Here is a 24462-nt window from a genome sequence, read left to right as displayed (position 1 = left end):
ATGGTGACTGATTACTCATGGGCCCAGATTTCATTTTGCTCTCCGAACATCCTCAGTGAAGAACACTGGGTCACATACCCACCACTACGCCATCGTCATGGTCAGAGAGAGATGTGAGATCCTCACCGAGAACGAGCAGTAGAAGCAACTCTGCGGGAGGCCACCATCCACACTGAAGGCTCATCCCCTCCGAGAGAGCGAAGACCAGTAAGGAAAAATGATATGCAGAGAGGGGTGGCCTGTCATCATCCCAAACTATTGACGTTCACTACACCCGATTCAGATTTCCATGTTATTTCTGAAAATTCATTGAGCCCTTTAAATGGAGCCATGGATGCATGCTCCCCCTTTACTGTCACCAGCCTCTGAGCAAGTTTCAGCTGTTGGGGTGACGGCAGCCCTTTCATCCCAGTGGGGGCCAGCTTTAATGACTGCACTTAAATGTTGGTGTCCAGAGAAAAACATTAAAATAACAATGACATACCATTTGTGCATCTTGAATTGGCAACCATTAACAAAATCGCTAGTAGCCAATTTTGGCAAGATTGTGAGGTAACAAAAACCCTCGTATACTGACGGCGGGAGTGGAACTTGGCATAATTTTGAAGACGTATATGTGAGTGTGTGTATGTGTGTGTGTACACTTTTATTTACCAATGCCTCCTTTATTAATTAACCCTATAGCACAGATATTTTCAGTCTGCTTACCTTTTGAAAATTGCCACATGAATGCATAAAAGAAGGGCTTCAATGCAGCATTATTCTTAATATCCAAGTCATTCCCAATTTAATGTATATTAGCAGTGGACTGATCACAAAATTGCTGTCTAGCCAAGCATTTGCCTGATATGTGAAGGGAGGCAATTATACATTTGAATACCAAAAAAGAAAATCTTTTAATGCAAGGAAAACAGCTCCTGAATGAAGGTTTGGCCCTAGTATTTTGGAAAAGCTGACTCTGAGTGGGCAGGTCACCTCTCTCGCGCTTCCATATGGATCCCGGATCATATTTAAAACATCAATTACTCAGCAGCAGCCTTAATCGCTTCCCTGAATGTAGTTCACCTCTTCTCCTCCCTGCAATGTTTGTTTAAGCCAAGCGGGCTGGATAGCTGAGCATTAAAAAGAGGTGGAGGCATATGGCAGAGGAAGGCTCAGCCTCCAAGAACAGGATTCCATGATTCCAGGATCAGTTCTTTTTTTTTTTTTTAGACAGTAAATATTTTATTATACTCACAGATTCTGCGGGTCAAGGCTTTGGAAAGGGCTGTGCAGGCAGGGGAGGCTTGTCTCTAATAAGTGATGATTGAGGCCTCAATGGGAAGATGCAGAGGCTGGTGGTGAGCAGGTAGCCTGGGGGCTGGATGGTGTGAAGGCCTGTTCGCTCATGGCTGTGATGCTGGGCTGAAGGAGCAAACTCCAGGCTGACCGTCTGTAGTGCATACAGGAGGCTCCTCTGCATGGCTCAGCTTGGGCACAGCATGGTGGCCCCAGGCGAATGCCAAGCATGCCTTCCAACACCCACAGCAAAACTGCATTGTGCTGACTCAGCCTCCTGGGGCCAGGTCTTCAGCCAGGGGTTCCTAGCTCTGTTAGCCCCCAGGAAAGGTGCTCACTAGCTCTGCAAAGCCGTATCTTCTTTTGTAAAATGGGTCTAACCATCGTAGCCTCTCCTGTCTAATCTGATTACAGGAGATATGTAAATAACAAAGTAAATAACAAAGAGTGGGTGTTGAACTACCTACAAACCCTGAAGCCCTGGATTCGTGCAAGTGTTGCTCGTATTGAACTACCTTTGATAACTTTCACTCTCTAGCCTCTTGGTCTTCTCTGAGTCGGTTTTTACCCAGGCACAGTGGTTGTCTAACACTTGATAGGTTTGCAGAATGAGGTGGAGTAGGTTATTTAGGAAAACAAAAGGTGGTGGAATGAGTTTTGCTGTTGATTTCTATCTATCTGTTTAATCTGATAGTAAGATGAAGGACAGCACTCCCCCTCCACCTTCCACGCATAAGGATGCTGTTCTTTATTTTGATACTGTGGATGAGCCTATAAGAGTCAAGATAACACAGTGGATTTGGCTCCATTCTTTAACGGATATCTTTTATTTTTATTTTTGTCCCAGAAGAGTTGGACAGTTGGACACAGCCCATAGGTCCCCAGGCCTTAACATCTAAAATCTATGTAGAAAGGAAAATGGCAACACCCTGGCTACGATGCACTTTTAGACCAGAGCCTTCTCACTCATGGGAATATGTGTGTCCTTAAATGACTTGTCTTGGAACACGGCCATGCTCATTTCTTTCCATATTGTCTAGGGTTGTTTTTGTGCTTAAAGGGCAGAGTTGAATAGTTGCAACAGAGACCATATGGCCCACAAGCAGAGACTATTTACTATCCAGACCTTTACAGGAGAAGTTTGATGCCTGATTTAGACTGAAGTTTGAGTTGACTCATTGTTACACCAATAAAAGACTTGAAAACTATATATATTTGTGACCGCATGAGTATATGTGTGTGTGTGTCCTTTAACCTTTCTAGCTAACCCTTACCTTAACCAAAAAAGATAAAATTTCTTTTTAACTGTCCAAGTGGCTCAGCTGGTTGGAGCATCCTCCTGTACACCAATAGATCGTGGGTTCGATTCCCAGTCGGGGCACATACCCAGGTTGTGGGTTTGATTCCCTGGTCAGGGTACATATAGGAGGTGACCGATTGATGTTTCTCACATAGATGTTTCTCTCTCTCTCTCTCTCAAATCAATTAAAAAAATAAATAATAAAAAAATTAAGCCATCAATGGTTATAACTTTCCTGAGTGCATTTTAACATCATTGGTTTATTTTTCAAACCTTCTTAAATGTCTGCTATTTCCCAGTTACTGTGCTGGGTGCTTTAACATGTTGTTTAACTTTATAATCCTCAGCAACCATCTGAATGGGTTGGTATTAAACCCATCTTAGAGGAGAGGAAACAGGTGTTGAGGAGGATTTCAATAACTTGCCAGATTTCTTGGGGGTTCCCTGAGCCAGAATTCAAACTTCAACACGTCTGAATTCAAGAGGATGGCTGTTGGGTGTAAGACGGTTGGACACATCATCTCGCCATCCTGTTGTCAATTCCATGAGGGTTGGATGCGGGTTCGAGGGGTAAACAAGGTGCTTCACATGCACCCGAGGAGGCTCATGACCTAGTTTCGTCCCTGCATTTTCTCTGTAAAGCATTCTGAACTTGCTAGGCTCTTGTGCTTTGAGTAACAGCACAGTGTTTACTGTGGACACTAATACTTAGAATCTAGCAATGAAGATACGGAAAAAGTAAAGACAAAAATGCAATCTACTCAGAGAGGTACAGAAACCTGAACAGTCCTAACTTGGGACCAGTATTCCCATTCTATGTTGGCTCTAATACAATTAAGTGCAGTTGATTAAATCATTTATATTATTAATTGCTTGTATGAATTACATTTAGTAATATGAGGTTTAATTAATCTATATATTTATTTTTGAGCCACTTTATTAGGTGTGATTGACCCTCAAAAACCTGGGACATTTAATGTTTGCAACCTGGTGAGTTTGGAGATCAGTGCTCACCTGTAAGACCGTCCCCTCAGTCAAGGCTGTGAACTTACCCATCATCTCCAAAAGGTTCTACTAGCCCTCTTATTTTTCAGTTCTTAATATTTTTTCTTTTGTGGTAAGAGCACTTAACATAAGATTTAACTGCTTAGCAAGTGTTTAAGTATACAATACAGTGTTGTTAACCATAGTCACCATGCTGTATGTTAGGGCGTCAGAACTCATTCATCTTGCGTAACTGAAACCTGGATGCTTTGCCCTACATCTCCTCATTTCCCCCATCCCCACCCCACCCCACCCCTACCCCAGCCCCGGTAACCACGATTCTACTCTCTGCTTGTTGAGATGGATATTTTAGATTGCTCATAAGAGTGGGATCATGCTGTATTTGTTGTTCTGTATCTGGCTCTTTTCATTATAGGTCCATTCGTGTTGCTGCAAATAGCAGGATTTTCTTTCTTTTTTTTTTGAGGTTGAATAATATTCCTCTGTGTGTGTGTGTGTGTGTGTGTGTGTGTGTGTGTGTGTATATATATATATATATCTCACATGTTCTTGATCTATTGGTCCACTGCTAGGCATTTCGTGTGTGTGTTTTCATGCCTTGGCTGGTGTGCACAGTGCTGCAGTGAACGTGGGAGTGCGGATAGCTTTCTGAGAGCCTGACTTCAATTCCTTTGGACGTACACCCAGAAATGAGATTGCTGGGTCAAATGGTAGTTCTATTTTTAGTTTTAGGAAGTTCCAATCTGCTTCCTATACTGGCTGCGCCAATTCACATCCCCACCTACAATGTACAAGGTTCCCCTTTCTGCACATCGTCACCAACACACACACACACACACACAATAGCCATTTCTAATAGGTGTGAGTTGATATCTCACTGCGGTTTTGATTTCCCTGGTGATCAGTGATGTTGAGCACCTTTTCAATTAATATGCATTCAGTGGGTTATTATATGTAAAGTGTTGCAGCATCACCAGGAACTGAGATTACATTAACACAGTGCTTATTTTTAATAGTGCTGTTACTGTAATAATAATTTTATGACTATTAAATGCAGTGACATACATAGATGCCCAGGCCAGGGGGCTTTATACCTACGGGCGGTCCTGAACTGCCATGTTTATACCCTCTAGAAACACAATATGGTGAGACAAGGATCCTTAACCCTAGAACACATAGTTCTTGTTTCCTGGAACATCAATTTAGCTTGAAGCTTTTGGAGGAAAGGTATGATGTTTTATATAAAAACAAATACATAGGGAAGGGAAAGCACATGGACTTTTAGGAGAAGCGTGAAGCATGAACCACCATTTACGAGCCACTGGATCCTTCCAGCTGTGGGATTGAGACTGAGGTCTCCTCTGCCATCAGTTAGTGGTACTTACAGGGGCATTTTTCAGAGCAATAAATTACTCCCCCGCCCAAAGGCAGTTTCTGTTTTCCTGTAAAGTCCTTAGGTTTGCTAATGCAGCTTGTCTGCTTTTGTCAAGATAGTAGCAAGGCCAATAAAGGATTCATAGGAAAATTCTAAAGTAAGCTTTTTTTTTATTTTATGTTTTTATTGGGTCAATGTTTCTGATGGTCATCTTGTGGCCAAAATGTCCTTTACCTTTTGAGCTAAAAAAACCCAACAAACTACTAAAGAAATAGTTTATCCAGGCCTGAGGGATGGGCGTAGGGAGAAGGGTGTGTGGTGTGGGGATGGAGCTTGTCTCTGTAAAGAGATGATTTGAAGTCAGCTCTTTGCTGCATGAGGCAAAAGTCCCATGTCTCTCACACTGTGATGGGGGTAGGGGTGGTTAGGAGGGCAATTTTACTTATGTCCTTTAGTTACGAACAGCCTATAGTTTAGATTTTTACTTTTTCTACAAATAAAGACTTCCAGTAAGTCACCCAGGCTGATTGCAAGGCTCAGAATTACAGTTCACTGAGATCCCCGGCTGGACCAGGCCCCTGGGAACAAATTAATATTTCCTATAACACCCAAAATGATTTTGTAAAGAGCACAATTCTAGTTTAGAGCATTGCCATCTGCAGTGGGACATTTAAATCAGAATTAGTTCCAGAAATCGCAAATGACACATCGCTGTCACTCAGACTGTGATTGGTACAGTACTTTCTGTTTTATTAACAAGTCTAATGGGACATTGTTTGGCCATAAAAATTCTCACCTGCTAAAGAGCCCTTAAATCACTATTTTTTTGGTTTTGCATTTGTAAAAACAAATGAAATTGTTTTATTGATGCACATGCATTAAAACATTAAAATGCTCAGCAGAGACTTTTAAAAGGTGTCCTAATTTTTCTTCCTTGCTAAATTGTGGCCCCCTCATTCCTCTAACTTTTCTCACGGATGAGATACTCCAGGCATTAGCGGGGTCCTAGGATATTCTTTCTGACCCTGGAAAAGTCAGGAAAGGTTCTCTCCCACTACATGAGTAACAAAAACTATGGACAGAAAAAGCCTGTGGGGCGCACATAGTACCTCGATGAAGCTGGCTGCTGTGCCAAGGTCAGTGGCGGAGTTTCTGTTCATAGCAGCACAGTTTACAATAGCTAAGATCTGGAAACAGCCCAGGGGCCCATCAGTAGATGAGTGGATAAAAAAGCTGTGGGACATTTACACCATGGAGTACTATGCAGCTATAAAGAAGAAGAATCTCGTACCATTTGGGGCAGCATGGAGGGACCTGGAGAATATTATGCTAAGTGAAATAAGCCAGGCAGAGAAAGACAAGTATCTCACTTATGAGGTGAATCTAATGAACAAAATAAACTGATGAACAAAACAGATCCAGAGACACTGAAACATGGAACAGACTGAGGGGTCTCAGAGGGAAGGGAGGCAGGGAAGGAAGAGATTAATCAAAGAACTTATATGCTTATATGCATAACCCATGGACAAACGATACAAACGATAGTGTGGGGATGGCCTGGGGTGGGGGCGGGAGCAAGGTGGAGAGGGCTAATGGAGGAAAAAGGGGGCATCTGTAACACTCGAAACAATAAAGTTTAAACCCATAAAATAAAATAATAAAATAAAATAAATAAAAAATAAAAACATAAAAGCCTAAAAAAAAAAACAAACACTTAAGAGGCAAGGAGTGGGAGAGGGGCGTAGTTGTGGTTTTTAAAAATAATGTATTGAGGTGAAATTCACATAATATAAAATTAATCATTTTAAAGTGGAAAAAAAAAAAAGAGAGAACATTGAGGATTCTGATAGGAATGAAAGTGGAGAGGCAAGGAAATAGGAAAAAAAGTGCTGGGGTAAAATACAGAAAAGTCGAAAGGAAAATAAAGTCACACCTAAGGATTTTCAGCGAAACAGCAAGTGCTACTAAGGAATAAACCCCGGCCTGCCCCGCGCCGGTGGCGCTCTAGAGACCCAGCCAGGATGCAGCCAGGGCCCCGGGGCGGTCCCTTTTGGAGGCCTTGGGTCGGAGCCTCCTTCAGGGGCCAGCGTGGCTCGGGGATGGACCCCCTTCAGTTAGGCCCCAGCTGAGGCCTTGGCTTGCCTTTGGGGGCCAGGCCTGCGGAAAAGCTGTTGCTGTGAAAACCCGCCCTGGGCGGGCTGAGCTGCACCCGCTCTGAGGGGTGTCCCCAAGCTGAGAGCCCAGGAGGAAGGCAGATCCCCAGCTCCTGGTTCAGGCTCCCCCGTCGCATAGGTGCTCTGCCTGGAGCCCTTCCCATGTTCCGGTTGAATGTCTGTACCTCGGGTAGGGTTGCTGTGGCACTGCTTAGCATGGGGACTTTGAGCTTCCTGTTCTCTTATGCCAGTGGCTCCCTAAGTGAGAGTTAGGGGTCCTCCGATGCCAATCGAGACCGATAGGATAGCAGGTGGGCACCTCACAATCCTATACTGTATCTCCCGGGGACTAAGCTGTGGGCACATGAACAGTGGCATCGTCCTCGTGATAAAGGGTCTGCGATAACAAGGGAGCTGAAATTCTAGACAGCAAAGTGACCCAAAGTAAGCTGTTTCCTGCTCAGCCTTGGCACACTGTGAGCCTGGCAGGCAGTAAACATTCGTTAAATGTCTGCTTTGTGCCTGGCAAACAGACTTTTGTGTAGTGAATGCATTATTATAGTATTACCATTCGTTTTAAATATCTACATACAGACGCCTGACTAAACATTGTCTATAGCTGAAGTTTCTGCATTTAAGTGAGTCTGGCTGTTCCATTGTGTGCTCCCCAGATCCGTGAAGCGTGAGTATGTTAAAAAGGTCACATTGGATCCAGGTGGTTACAGTAACAGTGCATGGATTTAACCACCTCAGTGCACCTTACTGGTTATAAACCAGCCATGGATGTTAAATGTGTGACTATGTTGTCATATAAAACACAGGGCACAGCCCTGTCTTCTGCGCATTTATTCAAATGTATTTTATGACTTGATTAGCAACTGTATCTTACTGTGTTGCCTTGGACATTAATAGTGTCAAGTATCAGGGTCTATCTACACTTCCAAGGTCACCTAGTCTATGCCCAAGCTCTCTAAGCTCGTGAATTCAAGGTGATCAGAGCCTCTCCCCAGAGTCCCAGGCCTGTGGATCCGCTCGCCCCTTGGATAAGTTCATCTGGAAGTTCCGCAGGGGCACCCAACTCACTGCAGCCAAAATGAGCCTCTTGTCTTTCCCAGATCTTTAGCTGATGCTCCTGAACGTGGTCATTGGGTAGCGATTCAATCAATAACTTGTAGCGCAGATCTAGGAACTGACATTAAGTTTTGGGCTTTTTTCACACTTTTTATTTAGTCATCCCCACGCATATATATCTTCCCATCATTCAACGAGTCCTGTCAGTGCTATTTATAGGAGACGTATCAAATCCTTCCTTTCCACTGTACCCTTCCTACCATGTCTTTGTTTATGCAAACCCTCATCATCTTTGGCCTGGAATATAACAAGGCTCTCCTAACGGATCTCCCTGCTTTCGGTGGTTCGTCTCTACCTTCCAGATGGAGTAGCTTTCCTACCACTGCCTTCCACTTCTTTGTAGGGCAATGGGGTTGAAACTCCTTAGTATGATTCACAGGGCCCTTTGTCATCTGACCTGCGACCAGTTCATACATCTACCCTGTCCCCTAGCTCACGCGGTCACACCTCTGTTGCTTTGTATAAGTCGTGTCCTCTTGTTAGAATGCCTTTCTCTTCTGACTATGTTGAACGAACTCCTGTGCATCCTTTAAAACCCACCTCAAGCATCACCTTTGTGAATTCTCTGAAATCTGCCTTTTGTCGTTAGGCAGAGCAAGAAGCCTCCTCTGCTAAGCAGATGCATAGCACTCTTTATGTCACTGATTCCAGTAATTACAATACTATTTTATATTGTAATATTGTTTGTATTTGCCTTTATCAACAGACTTACCCGCTTTGTATCTCCAGGCCCAACAAAGGTTCTGGAATTCACATATGGAATATAATGGGCATCCATGTATATAATGTTACAAGAATGAATTGATCACTTATATTTTGGTGACATTCTCAGACAAGAAGACATCTTTATGCTTACAATGGAAAAAAAAAAAAAAGAAAGAAAACCTAACAAAACTTTTAGAATCAGAGAACTTGTATTTATTTTAATACTCAGTGTTTAAATTGCATTTCTGATGGGCTGGCTCTAGCTACGCTTCATGAAAGAGCATGAGCCACGGGGAAGACGTTTATTCATCTCAGCATTGGGATATTTTGCTTTTCTGCAAAGCAAAGGGATCTGGGGACTTTTTTGCAGGCTGGCCATGTCTGTGCATTCCCAACTGTGTCTAGAGATTCTAGCAAGGATGGAGAGTGGGGTCTGGACTTCACGGGAAGTCGGCTTTCATAGGAAGTATTAGCTGAGATAAAGAATAGAGAATTAAAGAAGAAAGCTTTCAGTGGCCAAGACAGCAATTCTCCCCATCTCTGCCTTTCTCTGGGGCCAAACAGACTCTTGTTTCTGCTTATCTGTCTCTCCCTTCTTTCCAGTTCTTTCTAGAGGTTGCCTTTCTGTCCTGGACTGTGTCTCTTGACTAGTCATCAGACTCTACCACGAAATCTACCTGATCTTACAAGTCCAGCTGTGGAAGCTCACCCTTCCATCTCTTTCCAAAAGTCTCTCTAAGAGACACTCCAGTTTGACCAGATAGGGGTAGATGTCTGACCCTGGTCCCTGGATGGGCGACTGGTTGAGGTGGGGCTGGGAGAGGAGCAGTTTCTCTAAGGAGTAAGAGGACAGAGAAAGGGGGTAACAATTGGCATCTGCATGGTAGCCCAGGAGGAGATGTTGGCTGACATAGGCCTATAGCATTAGCTGCCTTTCCATCTCCTAAACCCTCAGGAAGAAGACCCCCTCAGTGTTGAGATTTCTACTCACATTCTGTCCTAGGCCGAGACCACATCAGGTCATTGGGCTCAAGAGTCCTGTTGTATCACTCCTACCGGGGTGACAGACTGCTACCCCCTGCAGGGAGAGGGGGTTTGGGGAACAGAATGATCAGCCATGTCTTTTATGACTTTTTTGCTCTCCAACCCTTGTATCCAATTTTCTATTTAGGCAGTTCAAGGGAAAGTTGTTCTAATGAAGATAGAATGACTATTTAGGGGTATCTGCAAGCAAGCCTTTTCCATCTTCACAATGTCCATGCTGGTGTAACCTACAGAAGACCGATGATAATGCACGTATCTCTCCCATTGTAGGGAGGGGACATACCTTGTCCTTCACTTAGGTTCTCCACCCCCGGGGTCCTGTGACTGGAACTGACGAAAGATGGGTCAACAAGAGAACATACACATTTAGTTCATGCAAGTTGTTGCATGTGACACAGGGGCCTCCATGAGGGAATGAAGACCCACCTTATAAGGGAATGGGCACCTTATACGAGGTTGGATGAAAAGTGGAAAGTCGCGGAAAAACGTGATAGGACAAAGAGATATGACCGAAGGGTAGTGAACTGGGGAGGCAACTTAGACAGGCCTATTTATTTGTACTTCTCTCCTGGTCGTGGTCCCTCTACCTCCAGAGAAAGGATGCTCCTTTCCTGTACCAAGGGCACCTCTCATGTGAGCTCTTATTTCAGGGAGAAGGCAGGTCAGGGAGCTCTCCTGCACCTGCCGTTTCTCAAGTCCTTTAGCTTCACATGTCCAGTACACCAAGGTGCTGTGTTTTGGAGCAGCATTGTCCTGACCCCACCACTGTGCACCCAATCTTCTGCTCCGGGATCCCAGGACACCGTGCAATATCTGCAAGTAAAATTTCCCTCCTGCATCTTAGCTCTCGCAGCTCTGAACCTGAACCTTATTTCGGGTACCGCCGACTTGTCTATTTTGTGTTCTGGTTATTGGTGAACGTATATCACCCTCCGAGGCTCTTTGCTGGCAGAGTACATACATCGGCCTCATTTTTGTAGCTCGACAGCGCAGCTCAGGTGGCATGGGCTCAATAGTATTTGAGTGAAACAAAGGCAGGAAGCCGAACTATGTAATAATAAACCCTAACAACCCAAGAATCTTATCTATGGCACCGATCCTCATTCCCCCATCTCATGGCAACATTTATTTCCTACTAGAACATAAGCTCCCCGAGGGCTGGGGCTTTGTCTGTCTTGTTCACCAAACAAAATATTGAAAACAACCATTGTAGAAATAAACAAAGACCAACTAAATGAGAACAAGCAGAGGGTGTTTACTGGCTATAGCTGGGATGACAGCCACCATCACTTGTGTTTTGGCAGAGGCTCGGGGAGTTAGGTAGAAGAGTGGAAAGCTTTATAGGAGGAAAAGGGGAGGCTTCAGGAATGCCCTGATCGGAGGTTTCTGGCCTGGGGAAGATGCAGGTGGACCAAGAGGAAGCAGGACCTTCTACATGACTGGTTATGAGGCATATTTAGCTTTCTTTTGGTTCTAAGTTGGAAGTAGGGACAAAAATGAGAGAAGCTGGCCATTACTAATCAAGTAATGGCTGTTTTTGAGACAAATGTTACAGGGACTTCTAAGAGGAAGGAGGGAGGAAAGAGGGAAGGAATGACAGAGGGAAGCTATTATCCACCTTCCATCACGTAGATTTCATTTGAACACCACCTGTCAAGGGGCAGCTCATCAGAGCCGACTTGGCGGCGGTTTTCAGGGGCGCCCACCCTTGAATTACATTCCGTAATCCAAAGCCGGGGCACCGTGGAGAAGAAGGAGACTTTTTTCCTGTCAACTGGCCCAATAAGAGCCAAAGGCTTTTGAGGAGGCACTTAAAGAATTTTCAGTCTGCAATTGTGCAGAAGCTGTTGTTCAGGTAATTTAACATTGATTTTAGTTTAAAAGGCAATTAAGACAAAATGGACAGCCACTAGCCACTTAGGTTAAATAAGCTTAGATTTAAATTGCTCCCCATTACCACCTTTGTTTTCTGTGTCTGAGCTCTTTTATGCTAATTTAGCCTGCAGTTGGGCGGTGGCCCAGTTGGAGCAGGTGGATGGAGGAAGGGCCAGAGCCAGGGGGATGGTTATTGAAAGAGGAACTAGTTGGCCCCAAATTGTTCCCAGGTTGAGATGGGTTCTCTTTTATACCACTACTGGGAATATAGGTTAGTAGAACATTCCAGTATTCTAGTTCCTTATAGCTAAAATCCTAAAACTGGTGCCCACATTTTGACCTATCGGTTTCGCTTTCAGATATTTACCATGAGATAAAGAACATAGACAAGCTCATGACATTATGGGCAAGGATGTTCATTGCAGTGTTATTTAACATAGAATGAAACAAAACCGTGCATTATAGTGGTATACCAAAATTGATGCTATCTTTTTATTGTTTTTATTATTATTAGGCAGAACCTCCTCATGAGATACGGCAAAGTGAGACAATATGATAAGGCATTTTATGTGGTAAAATGTCTGCTGTGTTTATGAATTTTTATTTACCTATTCAATAAAAAATGTCTGAAGTGGATGGATTTGCAATCAAATATTGCATGTGGCTGTCTTTGGATGCTAAAATAATGAGTGACTTCCCTCCCCCCCCGTGCTTTTCCAAATCTTGTAAGCTTTCCAAGATCAACACACATTGGTTTTATATTTATAAAAAGCATGGAAAAAAAATACTTGTTTGTTGCAATGCTATTTAATTAAAAACCATTCCTCTCAGTGGCGTGCTTGATACAGACCACCTCGAGAAAAAGGTTATGCGTGCGTGCTAAATTACGAAGAGGTGGAACGGATGTTCGGTTGCAATAATTCTGTTTCTTGCTCAAAATAAGTCTGCTAAGCCTCATTAAAGAATGTCATTCACCTGGTCCTACTTTAAACTTGTTAGGTGAACCACGCTTCTAAAATATGCCCAAGTAATTCATGCATTTGTCTGTTAGGAAATGTGGTCATTTACTAGCCACCAATGTTGAGCTAATGGGATCCATTTCAGAATATAACCACAATCAGTCCACCATAAATCGTGTGCTCTCCCATCTCAATATGCTTCATTAAGCTCACCTTTCCCGATGCAACTGGATTAGTAGACGTCAGGACAAAGAAAATCATTAGGTCCCACTGTTCTAATCCGACAAAGCACCAGCGTGGTTGCTATGTAATTTCATTTTATTTCTTCAGATGGAACCTGCTTTGTGCTTTTCTATGAGAAAATATTTTCAAACTGGTAAAGAAGCAATATTCCTGTATTGTGAGGCCGATCTCAGCCGGTCATTACCATAACTTCTAGCACAAAGGATAATCTATGTCGCATTTTACTCCAAGGATAAGATTGATTTTTATAAAAATCTTTAGTGCACTGAGGCTTAGCAATTTTTTTTCCTATGAAGAAGCAATTAGATACTGGGGTTTTCCAGAAATGTTTGGTGAGGGTAAGTCAAACCTGGATGTTTTTTTGAAGGTCTTATCATTCAGGACTTGAAGAGAAAAGGCAGATCCTGGTGAGAGAAATACTGTTGGCACAATGGTGGTTGTCACCACTTATATGGCCAGGGGTGTCCAGCATCTCCTTCTATTTTACATCTATTTGGAAAATTGACAAATACCTGAAATAACAAAGAAGAATGTAATGGGCTCCCATATTTCTACCACCAAGAGCTGCCTATTTTGAACTTATTTGTTCCAGGTATGTGTCTCTATCTCTATATCCACACACACTTTAAAAGTGGTACATACATTCTGTTGGGTCAAGACAAGCCACATGTGTGCATAGTGTTTGTATATATGTATGAATATATTATATGCATGCATACTTTAAAGGTTTTATATACATACAAGCTTCATTTTGTAAGTGATGCGTCTGTGTTTATATGTACGAGCGCACATATCTAAAGGGTTAGTATATAAAACACACATGCTACCTCTTTATAAAAGTATAGTACCGATATACAAATTTTCTTAAAAGGGAACTAGAGCTCTCTCACCCTGCTCCATCAGCCCGTCTCCTCCCATTTCCCCAGAAAGAAGACTGTTATGAATTTGGGGCCCATTCTTCTAGACCAGAGATTGGGGAACTTTTTTTGGCAAAGGCCAGATAGTAAATATTTTGGGCTTAGTGGGCCATTTGGTCTCTATCATCACTAATCAACACCGCCACTGAGCAGAAGCAGTTACAGACAATGTGTAAGCAAATGGGACATAGCTGTATTCCAATAAAACTGCATTCCCGGACAGTGAAATTTGAATTTTCTACATTTTTCACATATCATAAAATATTCCTCTTCTTTTTATGCTTTTTTTTTTTTTTTTTTTTAACCACTTAAATATAAAAGACATTTTCAGCTAGTGGGTTGTACAAAAACAGGCAATAGCTGAATTTGGCCAGCCTTCCTTCTGGATCATTTCCTATTCAGCCACAAATAAGTATATATCTATAGAAAATCCATCATATTATTTCACTTGTGCATTTTCTCTCATAAATTGTATCATAGTGCATGAATCAGTTAAAACTTGCTTCTTTATCTCGGCAAAATTTTTACTGAAAAATATATGTACATATAGTTGTTCTATGTAGTCTGTATAGCAGCTTTTTTCTCTATAGATCTCCATGCTCTTACAGCTACAAATTATCAGCAGGTAGCTTTAATTAGCATTTTCACTGCTATATAGTATTCCACAAAGGGCATATCATAGTTTTATGCCAATACATACTTAGTTTGTTGTTCTTTTTCCTGTTACAAGCAGTGATGCTGGTACATCCCTTAACATAGCTTGTGCATATGCCTTTTCAGGTGGACATTAGACGTAGAGCTGCTTGGTTATAGAGTGAGCACATTCTCGATTTTAATTCATCTCAGTAAATCGGTTTCCAGAGCGACAACACCACTTTGCGTTCCCGCAGGGGCTTGGGGGTTTCATCCACTGGTGCTTTCCCCATACGGCGGGAGCGAGGAAGCGACCTTAGCCCTGTATCATCTGGTCTTGTTGCCACAGATGCTAGTGTGGACCTTTATTTCCCTCTGGGTGAGTACAGACATCGTCTTAACTCTTTGCTGGGGCACTTACACATGAGAATAGCAATTTATATCAATAACCAGGTTTGGCAACATCTGCCAAGGTTGTCACACTCTGTGATTAAATGGCCATATGTGCCAGGGAACAAGAGGACAAATGGGGTTGTAATTAGGGTTTGCTATCTCCCTCCTCCCCCCCGCCCCCACCATCCTTAACTTAGAATAACCTTGCTTTTGTGTACTGATCTGTGAATCAAACCAGTCCGCTGAGAATGCCAGTCTCTGCTGGCAGGTAAAGTAAAAATAACACTTTATGTTTGTGTATCTCTATAATTACATAGGGTTCTGGTTATGCAAAAAGTCTGGAAACCTGTCTGGTTATGAAAAGTCTAGAAACCTTTGGCCATTTTACCACAAGGCTGGAGGACATGTGCTCGCATTAGACCTTAACTGTTAAAATAACCAGGGAGTATAGTGGGTCATCACTGTGAAAGGAAGTTTTACCTAACGCTATCTTCGCATCCTTTAGATGCCACCGCCCCCAAGAAAGGCAGGCAGAGAAAACGGGGGTAAACTTTCCTTAACTCTACGGGGAGCAATCAAAACAGCATTTTAACTCAATCTGAAAACCCCCTTAATGTATAAAAGGGGATAACACTTCTCGTTTTGTTATTGGCCTGACAGAGATGGATGATGGCTACGTAGGGACTTGGCATGTTCCAAAAAAAAAAAACACAACTCTGAAAATATTGCCTCTAGATATGAGGCTGTAATAAATGTGAAAATAAACATCTGAGAGATTTATTAGCATTTTAAAATTTGCTTACTGATATATACAGTTCTAATCAGTTGTACACAAGGCCTTTAACTGAAATAAAGTATCCGAGAAATGGCAAGGAAGACAATGAATGTTTTCCTGTTAATAAAACGTCCTCTATTTACCCACGTGTGAAATCTTCATGCAGGTTTAGATCCCTCCCGTTCCATCCTTAAGTGCTTAAAGCAGCAAGGCCATCTCCGGCCATGCACTTTTCAGTTCTGACTGTAAGGAAAAAGTAAAAAAAACACACAAAAAACAACCTAATTTTTTCTCGATCCAAAAGGCTCACTTCCCCAGCCCATCAATGGCTTAATCCTTAAGGGAAGCAGCACTTAGACTGGGAATAGCTGGGACCTTGTACAACTCATTCCCACTTAACTTAAAAAAAAAAGGGGGGGGGGAATTTGCCTTGATGTTGTAATTCTTCAAGGTAAATACACTTTCAAAGGGGATGGGTAAAGTGCAACAGGACACGGCAGATCTTTCCCCCTGGACGCAGGCTCCGGCTTTCCAGCATGTGCATCACGTGCAGGAAGGTTTGAGATCACAGTGCTGGGAAAAGTGCAGCCGCCTCCAGGAGAGAATCCTGTGGCAGCCCTGGGGGGAGACGGCGGCGGGCTTTTCATCTTTTACTAGTATTTATATATGTGAAGTAGCAGCATGTTGGAAGTCGTAAATACTGTCCCGTGGACGTCTTGAATAATGCAGGAGCCCTGTAAGTAATTGGAACTGCTTATATCCTGCCTTTAGACATCTCACTGCTGGTGAGTTAAAATTGGTTGTCAAGTGCGGACTCGGAGGACCTTGCAAGGTGCCCTATTCTGTCATGTGGTACATATTTAATGCTTGAAAGAGCAAGGGAAGGGACACGTGCGTGGGGGGGGGGGGGGAGACGAGGTGGGGGGGAGAAGATAGCGCTGGCAGCTGGGTGCTTTGCACCCCCTTGTAGAAGCGCGGAGGCGGGACCCACGCAGCCTGGGCATCCAGCGCCTTCGCAGGCTGCAAGACTTTGCAAAAACATTGGGCGTCCAATTTGGCGAGCATTTTTTTTTTTTTTTTTTTTTTTTTGGCGCGGAGGCCAAGACGACCCGGGCAGCTGGGCTGAGGCGCTGCAGCGTCCCTGGCACCTCGGTGGCCTCCCTTTGTGTCTGTCTCCGCGTTGATTGCCTCCTCGCTAGGGCTGCTCGCTCCCTCTCCCCCGCCCCCCTCTCTGCACCTGCTGGCGACGGTGCGAGGCTGCCAGGCAGCGCCGCGCCCGGCGCAGGGCCGGAGTCATTTACATTGCCAGCACGTGGGGGCCGCGCGCTGGCCTCGGGACTTCTCCCGCGTCCTCCCGGGGAGGAAGCAGGAGGCACTTTTGCAGCCGACGATGAAATCTTGGCATCTAATTGCAGTCGTGGGAGATGCCCTTCAGGTGAGGCGAGAGGAGGCTCCGCACGCTGTCAGGGAAGGGGAGGCAGAGGGAGCGATGGAGACCCAGCAGCATCTGCGGCGGCTCCCCGAAGCCCACTGACTCGCGGGCGGGGGCGGGGGCCGGGCCGGGGGCGGGCGGCGGAGGGGAGGAGTGTGCGAATTGACATTTTTGGCTGCCTGTGGCAGAGGCGCCGCCGTCAGCCGCTGTCCAACGTGCTGGCGGAGAGGGTGGCGGCGAGCGCGCCTCCGGGGCTGCCCGTTAAAATAGGGACCCGGCGGCGGCTGCGATCCGGGCAGAGCGGAGCCGCGATGCAAGGCTGCGGCCGCGGGCGCAGCGCTTGAACGAGCCCCGGTAGGTACGGCCACCCCGGGGACCCCGCGCCGGGCGCCGGGCACCGCGCGCCGTGCAGGCTGCGCGCTGGGGTGGCCCCGGCGCACCCCCGGGCCCCGGGGCGCAGGAGGACGAGGGGTGTTTGGAGCGATCGGGAAGCCCCAGGATGAATCGATTTCCTTTACCGGCGAGAAGTTCCTGGGGGAACTTCCATCGCCCATGCTCCTGGAGTCCGTTTAACTTTATTTCCAGATAGGGCCGCGCGTTTATAAGAAAAGGCGTGCAAGTCCCAGGACGCGGGGCCAGGGCTTCGCAAAGCTGCGCGGCTCTTGTAAGTGAGCGGTGGAGGGAACCGCCGGCCGGAGGGGCCGAGCCCCGGGAAAGTTGGCAGGCTCGCGGGCCGGGCCGCGCGTGGGCGTGGGCGTGTGCGGGCAGACGCGCGCCTGTTTGTGCGAACGTGTCCGCCCTGCGGGTTGCGCGCGGGGATGGTGCTCGCGCCCCTCTGCGCGGCCCGGTCCCCCCGCCCGGGGAGGAGACGCGAAATGGACAATGTGGAGGATGCTTTCCACTGGAGAGACAGGCTCTGGGCCATGCTGGTAAATGAAACAAGAGTTGCTCTTTTTTGAGAGATCCAATGGGGAGGAGTGGGGGGGGGGGGAGGGAGGGAGACTGTGCTTTGCCTTCCAAAGTGATGGAATCAACTGGTAAGCATTTTAAAAAATATGCCAAGTATTCAACACGGCATTTACCAGCCTAGAAGGATCTCACCTAGAAGACTCCGTCTCCCCGCCTATCCCAATAGCCATTATTTTCAGATTACAGTGCCATGGGTGGTTTTACTTGTGTCTGTTGCCAAAGGAGCTATGTCCCCCCCTCCATACACACCCACACTTAATAGGGGCCAAAGGGGGAATTCTGAACCCAGAAGTTTTGTTGGCAAAATCATCTTATTAAAATGTTCTTTAAATTCCTAGCTAAAACGAGTCCCTTTGAATATCTCATCCTTTGCTCCTTGTGTCTCTGGTCCAATTCTGGTAGCACAGAAATGAATGCAATTTAGAATGGAGGCAGTCCAAGCTGGTTGTGTAATCTCTCCTCCTCGGGGTGGCTGGGTAGTCAATGGGTTTAAGATCAATACGTATCTTGGGAGATCCAAAGGGCCAGGGTATAAACACGTTTGTGACATGGAGTCACTTGCCCTTATGGTTTGCTGTGGTTAAGTTTGAAGAAGGTTGTGGTTCAAGTACATAAGTCGGGTCAGGCAGTGACGCTGTTTACAGTTGGCGCTTGGAGGGAATTCCCACAGCGTCAGGATTTTCATATAAGAAGCAGGGTTTTCCAGCTCTCATCTGCCCACTCACGCTCCCCACCCAGGCCGATGCTCCCTCTTTGTTAGGATGCTCACCGGTTATGAGAGAAAGTCGATTTTCTGACGAGTGGAGGAAGCACTTGTCCTCAGATGTTTTGCACCCTGAAGGGTCGTTGGAGCATGACTTTCGTTCCTTTCTTTCTGCCATTCCCTGCTCGTGTACAAGAGTCCATTGATAGCAGGCAACCTGCTGTACACGGATCTTATTTTCAAAAGTGAATATTTCAACTTCTCTTGTCATTCCATTTCAGCCAAGCATGTAGACTCTCGGGGAATGCGTTTACTACCAGAAAAGAGCTGCGTCGTTTCTCTGTTGCCACCAAGTGATGGGTGTTCACAGCAGTGCACTCGGCCTGTTGTAACTTTATTGGGAGAAGCACACTTTTACGTTTGTCTAAGAGGGCCTTGCGCTTCAAACTTCTGTTTTCCCTATTGCCTTCCTTACTTTTAGACTCTGAATTCACTTAAATCTGCGTTTACTTGGACTTGGTAGAAATAACCACTAGCCTTCACTTATAGGACAGTTTATTTAAGTACCACAAAGATAGTTTTTCTTCTTTAATCAATTATTTTTTCTCCCCATGTGTATGACACAGTCGTTGAAGTGAGTTTCATTTAAAGGGCTTTTAGCAACAATTGCCTTCCCTTAAATGATAGTTGTGAGATTTTGAGAATATATGATCATATTTCAAGAGCATTATATGAGAATCAGAAAACATGTTTCTTACCGTTTTCTGTTTGCTTACAGAGAACCTGTTTGGATGGGTCAGTCTTGAGCTAAATAACCATTACAATGTCTAGTGAAATATAATTTTAGTCTCGTTTTCTGTCTAAATGTATCATTTGTATATTAGGTTAAGAGCAAAGTTTTAGTACCAGAGAAATGGAATGTTGTCCAAAAGAAGAACACTTATAAAATAATAATAAAACTTTATTAATTGCAATTTTATTTATGTTTAATTGTTAGCTATTTTTTAAAAGTTATGTGTATTAGTCTCCAAGTCATCACAGAGAGGGCTGGAGTAAGTCCTCTGAAAGTAATTTTAAAGCCATTAAAGTCCAACTTCGTCCCTGAGACTTTGATCCCCACCTTGTGCTGATTTTCCCACAAATGTAAAAATAAACGGAGAAAAAGCATGGACCCGTAATGCTTTTTGCACGTTGGACTTCATCCTGATGTCGATCTGGAAACTTCAGGACGTGGTGATACACGAGCTCTTTGTACATGTTCACGGTGCATATCTTTGCCCCCTGTTTCTTTTTCCTTCGATTTCTGCAGAGGCGAGCGTTTGCGCGTCTTCTGAGCAATAGTAAACAGGAGCAAACCAGGGATGGAGAATTTTTTAATTATGCACTTCACTTTAGTTGAATGAAATCGTATATAACAAAAGAGCAGCCCTGGGGTTCGGTGTTCATGCTGACCCCCTCTGTCTGCAGGGTACTAGAAGGAAGAAAGAAATCTTTCAAAGTCAGCTTTTAGCTCACAGTGCTTGACTCGGAAACCTTTATATTTATTCAATAATGTCTCCAACAGTTTTCAGGGGTGCTTTTTAACTGATAGCTGTGCATTTTATATGCAAAGTTGTGGTGGGAGGGGGCGGTGCCCCAAACCTGAAAAAGCTTGTGTCAGCTATAGCGACTCTTTTCAGATTCAGCAAAACGAGGTTATGAATTCAAGCAATTAAAAATGACAAAAAGCCCAATTTCACTGCTTAGATTAATACACTTCCAATTTTTCCTGCTCCGGAAAAAATTTCAAAGTGTTCTCTCTGGTTAGGTGTGTGCATAACGTATGGAGTAGGGGAAGGCCCCCGTTTCACAGTTGCTTATGAAGTCAGAAGGCTTTGATGTGGGGAAGGTAAATAAGGTCAATTGGATGTTCTTAACACAGTTTTGTATTTGCAAGTTCTCGTGAAATTATTTCAGTTGGGCTTAAAGAAAGAGCAAGAAGAGCAGGTGTTCGTCCCCTCGCATTAATTGGTGGTGAGTAATCATTCAGCTAGTCCCAAAGTCAAGGAGGTCAGAGAGGACCTTCGGAGAAATGATATAATTGCAGCAGACACAGTGTATCCATGTTCCCAGGAAGGCATGCTATTTTTTTTTTTTTTTTTTTTTTATGCAATGGTGGGCATATTTGGAACTTTCTCTGTCTATAGACATGAAGTCTGGAATTCTGGATTTGTTGATCTAATTAGCCAAACCTCATTGCTCTTTAAACTGGGCCTTTTTACTTATCGAGAAGTTAGTAGACAACCAGTTGCACTGAGCTCCCTGCAGTTGTTGGTTAGCTGGTTAAATTTCCTAGACTGGCTTGATGTACCTTGATCTCTGCACAGAGATGTGGACCCTCAGGAAGTCCTTTCCTCAGCACTGACTCCCTCACGCTTTCCATCCAATGCAGAAATTCAGCCACAACCATGTCCTAAGTCAAGGTGGCCAGTAGCCTGATGTTTACTTGGGAAGGAGGACCCCTTAAGGGACATATATCAGGAAAGGCGCTGCCAGCTTTTCCTTTTCACGATAACTCTGCATTTGCATTTGCCACATGGCAGTTGATATATTTCTTTGTTGTTTAATTGAAATCTCTACTCATGAGGAAATCAGCTGCTTGTTTGCTAACAAGAGGGAAGCGCCAGTTGTATCTCTTATAGTTATTTGTGTGTATAGTCAGAAGCCTTCCATGTTTATTATCATGATGAAGGTGATGAAGGAAATGACGTGATTGCACCTGAGCAGTAGCAGGGATTTCAGTACAGTTTCGGGGCACCTGCTGCCTCTGTGTGTCAGGCAGGGGACTGGGGCCTCCACCATGTTTTCTCTGGCCCTTACCACGACTCTGCAAGGTAGGTATTGCTCTGCATGATTTAGAGCCAGGGGAGCAATCTTCAAGACTTTTTATAATTAAAATAAGCAAGTAGACTCCAGATTTTTCTGACTCCTGTAAACCAAGGTACCACTGAAAGGTGGTATCCTCTGAACTTAGAAAGATACACAAAATTGGGATTCAACGGATGCGTTAAGCCAGTGGTTCTCAACCAGGAGCAATTTTGTCACTTCCTTCTTCTCCAGGGACAATATTTGGCAATACCTTGGAGACATTTTTGGGTGCTACATGTGGGCAGGGTGTGTTCCTGGCATTTAGTGGGTGGAGACCAGAGATGCTGCTAAATATCCCAGGACCCACAGACAGCCTTCTACCCCTAAACAGCAAAGAATTATCCAGCCCACAGTGCTCGCTGTGCCGAAGTGGAGAAATCTTGCCCTCTGTGATATCAGTGGTTCTATGACTAATAATATACCCGTGGTCTGATTTTTCAAGAGAATGAATTTCAGTCATTCCTTTTTAAAATCTCCACTCGGATACTGTGAAGAGGACCATGATGAAAAATCAGGAAGTTCCTATTTTCTTACAATTTGCCTTTAGAATTTTACAACTGCCTACTGTGGCATCTTTCCTTTTAAGTATGACATGGGTCATTGTGGCCTAAGTCCCTACTTTTCTTTGATTTCCTCAGTGTTACCTCTGACGAGTCATGGGAAACAAAATTTCTGTCTATGGTTCTGATGTCAATAGAAGAGAAATGCGACATCCTGAAATGAGTCATGGAGCAGTCACTCTAAGAACCTTTCTTCTCCCCCTTCACTATTCAAACACTGTTATTTCCCCCTTACCTTTAAAGCTTTGGCACATAGGTTTATTTGCTTATTTGTTTAATAAACACTTAAATAGTATTTTCTATTGTTGTAAGTACTTTAAAATATTAGTTCGTTTCATCCTTAAAGCAAGCCTGGGGGTTGATATTTTTATTATCTACTTTTTACAAAGGAGAAAACTATGGCTCAGAAAAGTTGAGCAATTTGCCTAAGGTCACAAAGCTTCCAAGTGGCAGAGCTGGGATTTAAACTCCAGGCTGTGCTCCTGACCACTTTGCCATGCTCTTTAATAATCTGAGTTTCTAAATGCACGAAGGCATAACTGTTTATGCAACCTCTTCACTTGAGTTTTGAGACAAAAGACATTTTTAGTTTCATTTTCAGGTGGTTGATCCATTGCCCTGCCTTAACCATTTTTGAGTGAGAGCGAATGGTCACGTCCACAGCTTTCCTTTTCACTGTTTAACTACTTCTCCACATGCATCGAACCAGGGTCAGAATGACTTGTGAATTCTCTTTCCATGATCACCTCCAACAGCAAAACCCACCGAAGGAAAACAATAGTGTTTAGAAGGGCAAAATTACAGGATGAATTATCTCTGTTTTACTCCCTGCTTAATTGTGGTATTGGAAAGCTGGAGAGAAATTATCCAAATGGGCCTCCTAAGGGGTCATCAAGAAACTTAACTCTTTGATTTCCTGGCACTTTGAGAGTTTTCTAGGAAGCCAGTGTGGTCCATACCTAGTGGGCTTTGTTGGATGTGGACATATCCATGGCCCACTTGATCTTTCTAAAGCCACTCTATTTACCTCCCATCATTTAGACCATGGGAATGGCCATGCTTAGCTCATCCTTGGTTGGATTTTCAGCATGTAGTAAAATTATGAAAAGAAAACCAACTTGCATAGATTTTTATTCCATTTTATTATTTTTTTAAATATATCTTTATTGATTTCATAGAGAGGAAGGAAAAGGGAGAGAGAAACATCAATGATGAGAGAGTCGTCTTCGATCGGCTGCCTCCTGCACGCTCCCCACTGGGGATGGAGCCTGCAACCCAGGCATGTGCCCTGACCAGGAATTGAACCGAGATCTCTTGGATCCTATGTAGATGCTCAACGGCTGAGCTACATCTGCCGGACAACTTATGTAGATTTTTAAATAGAAGTTCCAGTTGGACATTTATTCTGCATTAGAAGGAGACAATATCTTGCAAGTCTGCCACTGAACATGTATATATGATTGTTCAAAAAAAATAACCCAAGACCCGAGTAGAGCACCTCAATAAACTTCAGCTGAGTGAATAAATAAATGGATGGAAGAATTTACACTAAAACTTTTTTTATGAAAGGTATGAAGGGTTTGTACTTTAAAAGGAAACATCTTGTGTATTTTGAATGCAAAATATTGGAGGAAGGGAGGTTATGGCAGTGGAAACCACCAGTGGGCAGATGTCAATCCCATGCCAACTGCCTACTCAGCCTTTGGACCCAACTGTCCATCACTTAAGTATCAGTACATAGTTCCCTGTGCATTGCCCCAGAAACAACTAGAAGGTTCAGAACCACAGAATGGACTGACAAGGCACAGATTCGGCTCACAGGAGAAAGGAAGGGTCGCCCCTATAAACCAGCTTTGGTCTGGCCGTCCAGTAATGTCAAAGGTATAAAAGGGGACCCTTCAGCCACCCTTCCCCAACCCCGGAACGGTCCAGGAGCTGAGCTGGAGGTGGGAATCATTACGGTTCTTCCTGCAGGTTTCAGGCCCAATGAACTCATATCTACGCAAAGAAAGCGGGCAGTGAATCCCACTTCAGAACTGTCAAAGGCCTGATGTGGGATCCATTATCATAAGATTTCTTTTTTTAATACAGTTCATCAAATTCAC

General features: G+C 44.1%; 1 long non-coding RNA gene across 1 annotated transcript in view; it reads left to right on the top strand.

The window, feature by feature from the left end:
• The window catches only part of LOC107526810 (uncharacterized), a 564498-nt gene that overhangs the window by 119803 nt on the left and 420233 nt on the right, over window positions 1-24462 (top strand). The window lies entirely within an intron of this gene.

Source organism: Miniopterus natalensis, chromosome 3 (genome assembly GCF_054644295.1).
Source record: "Miniopterus natalensis isolate mMinNat1 chromosome 3, mMinNat1.hap1, whole genome shotgun sequence".
Lineage (NCBI taxonomy): Eukaryota > Metazoa > Chordata > Mammalia > Chiroptera > Miniopteridae > Miniopterus > Miniopterus natalensis.
This window is presented reverse-complemented; position numbering and strand designations above follow the sequence as displayed.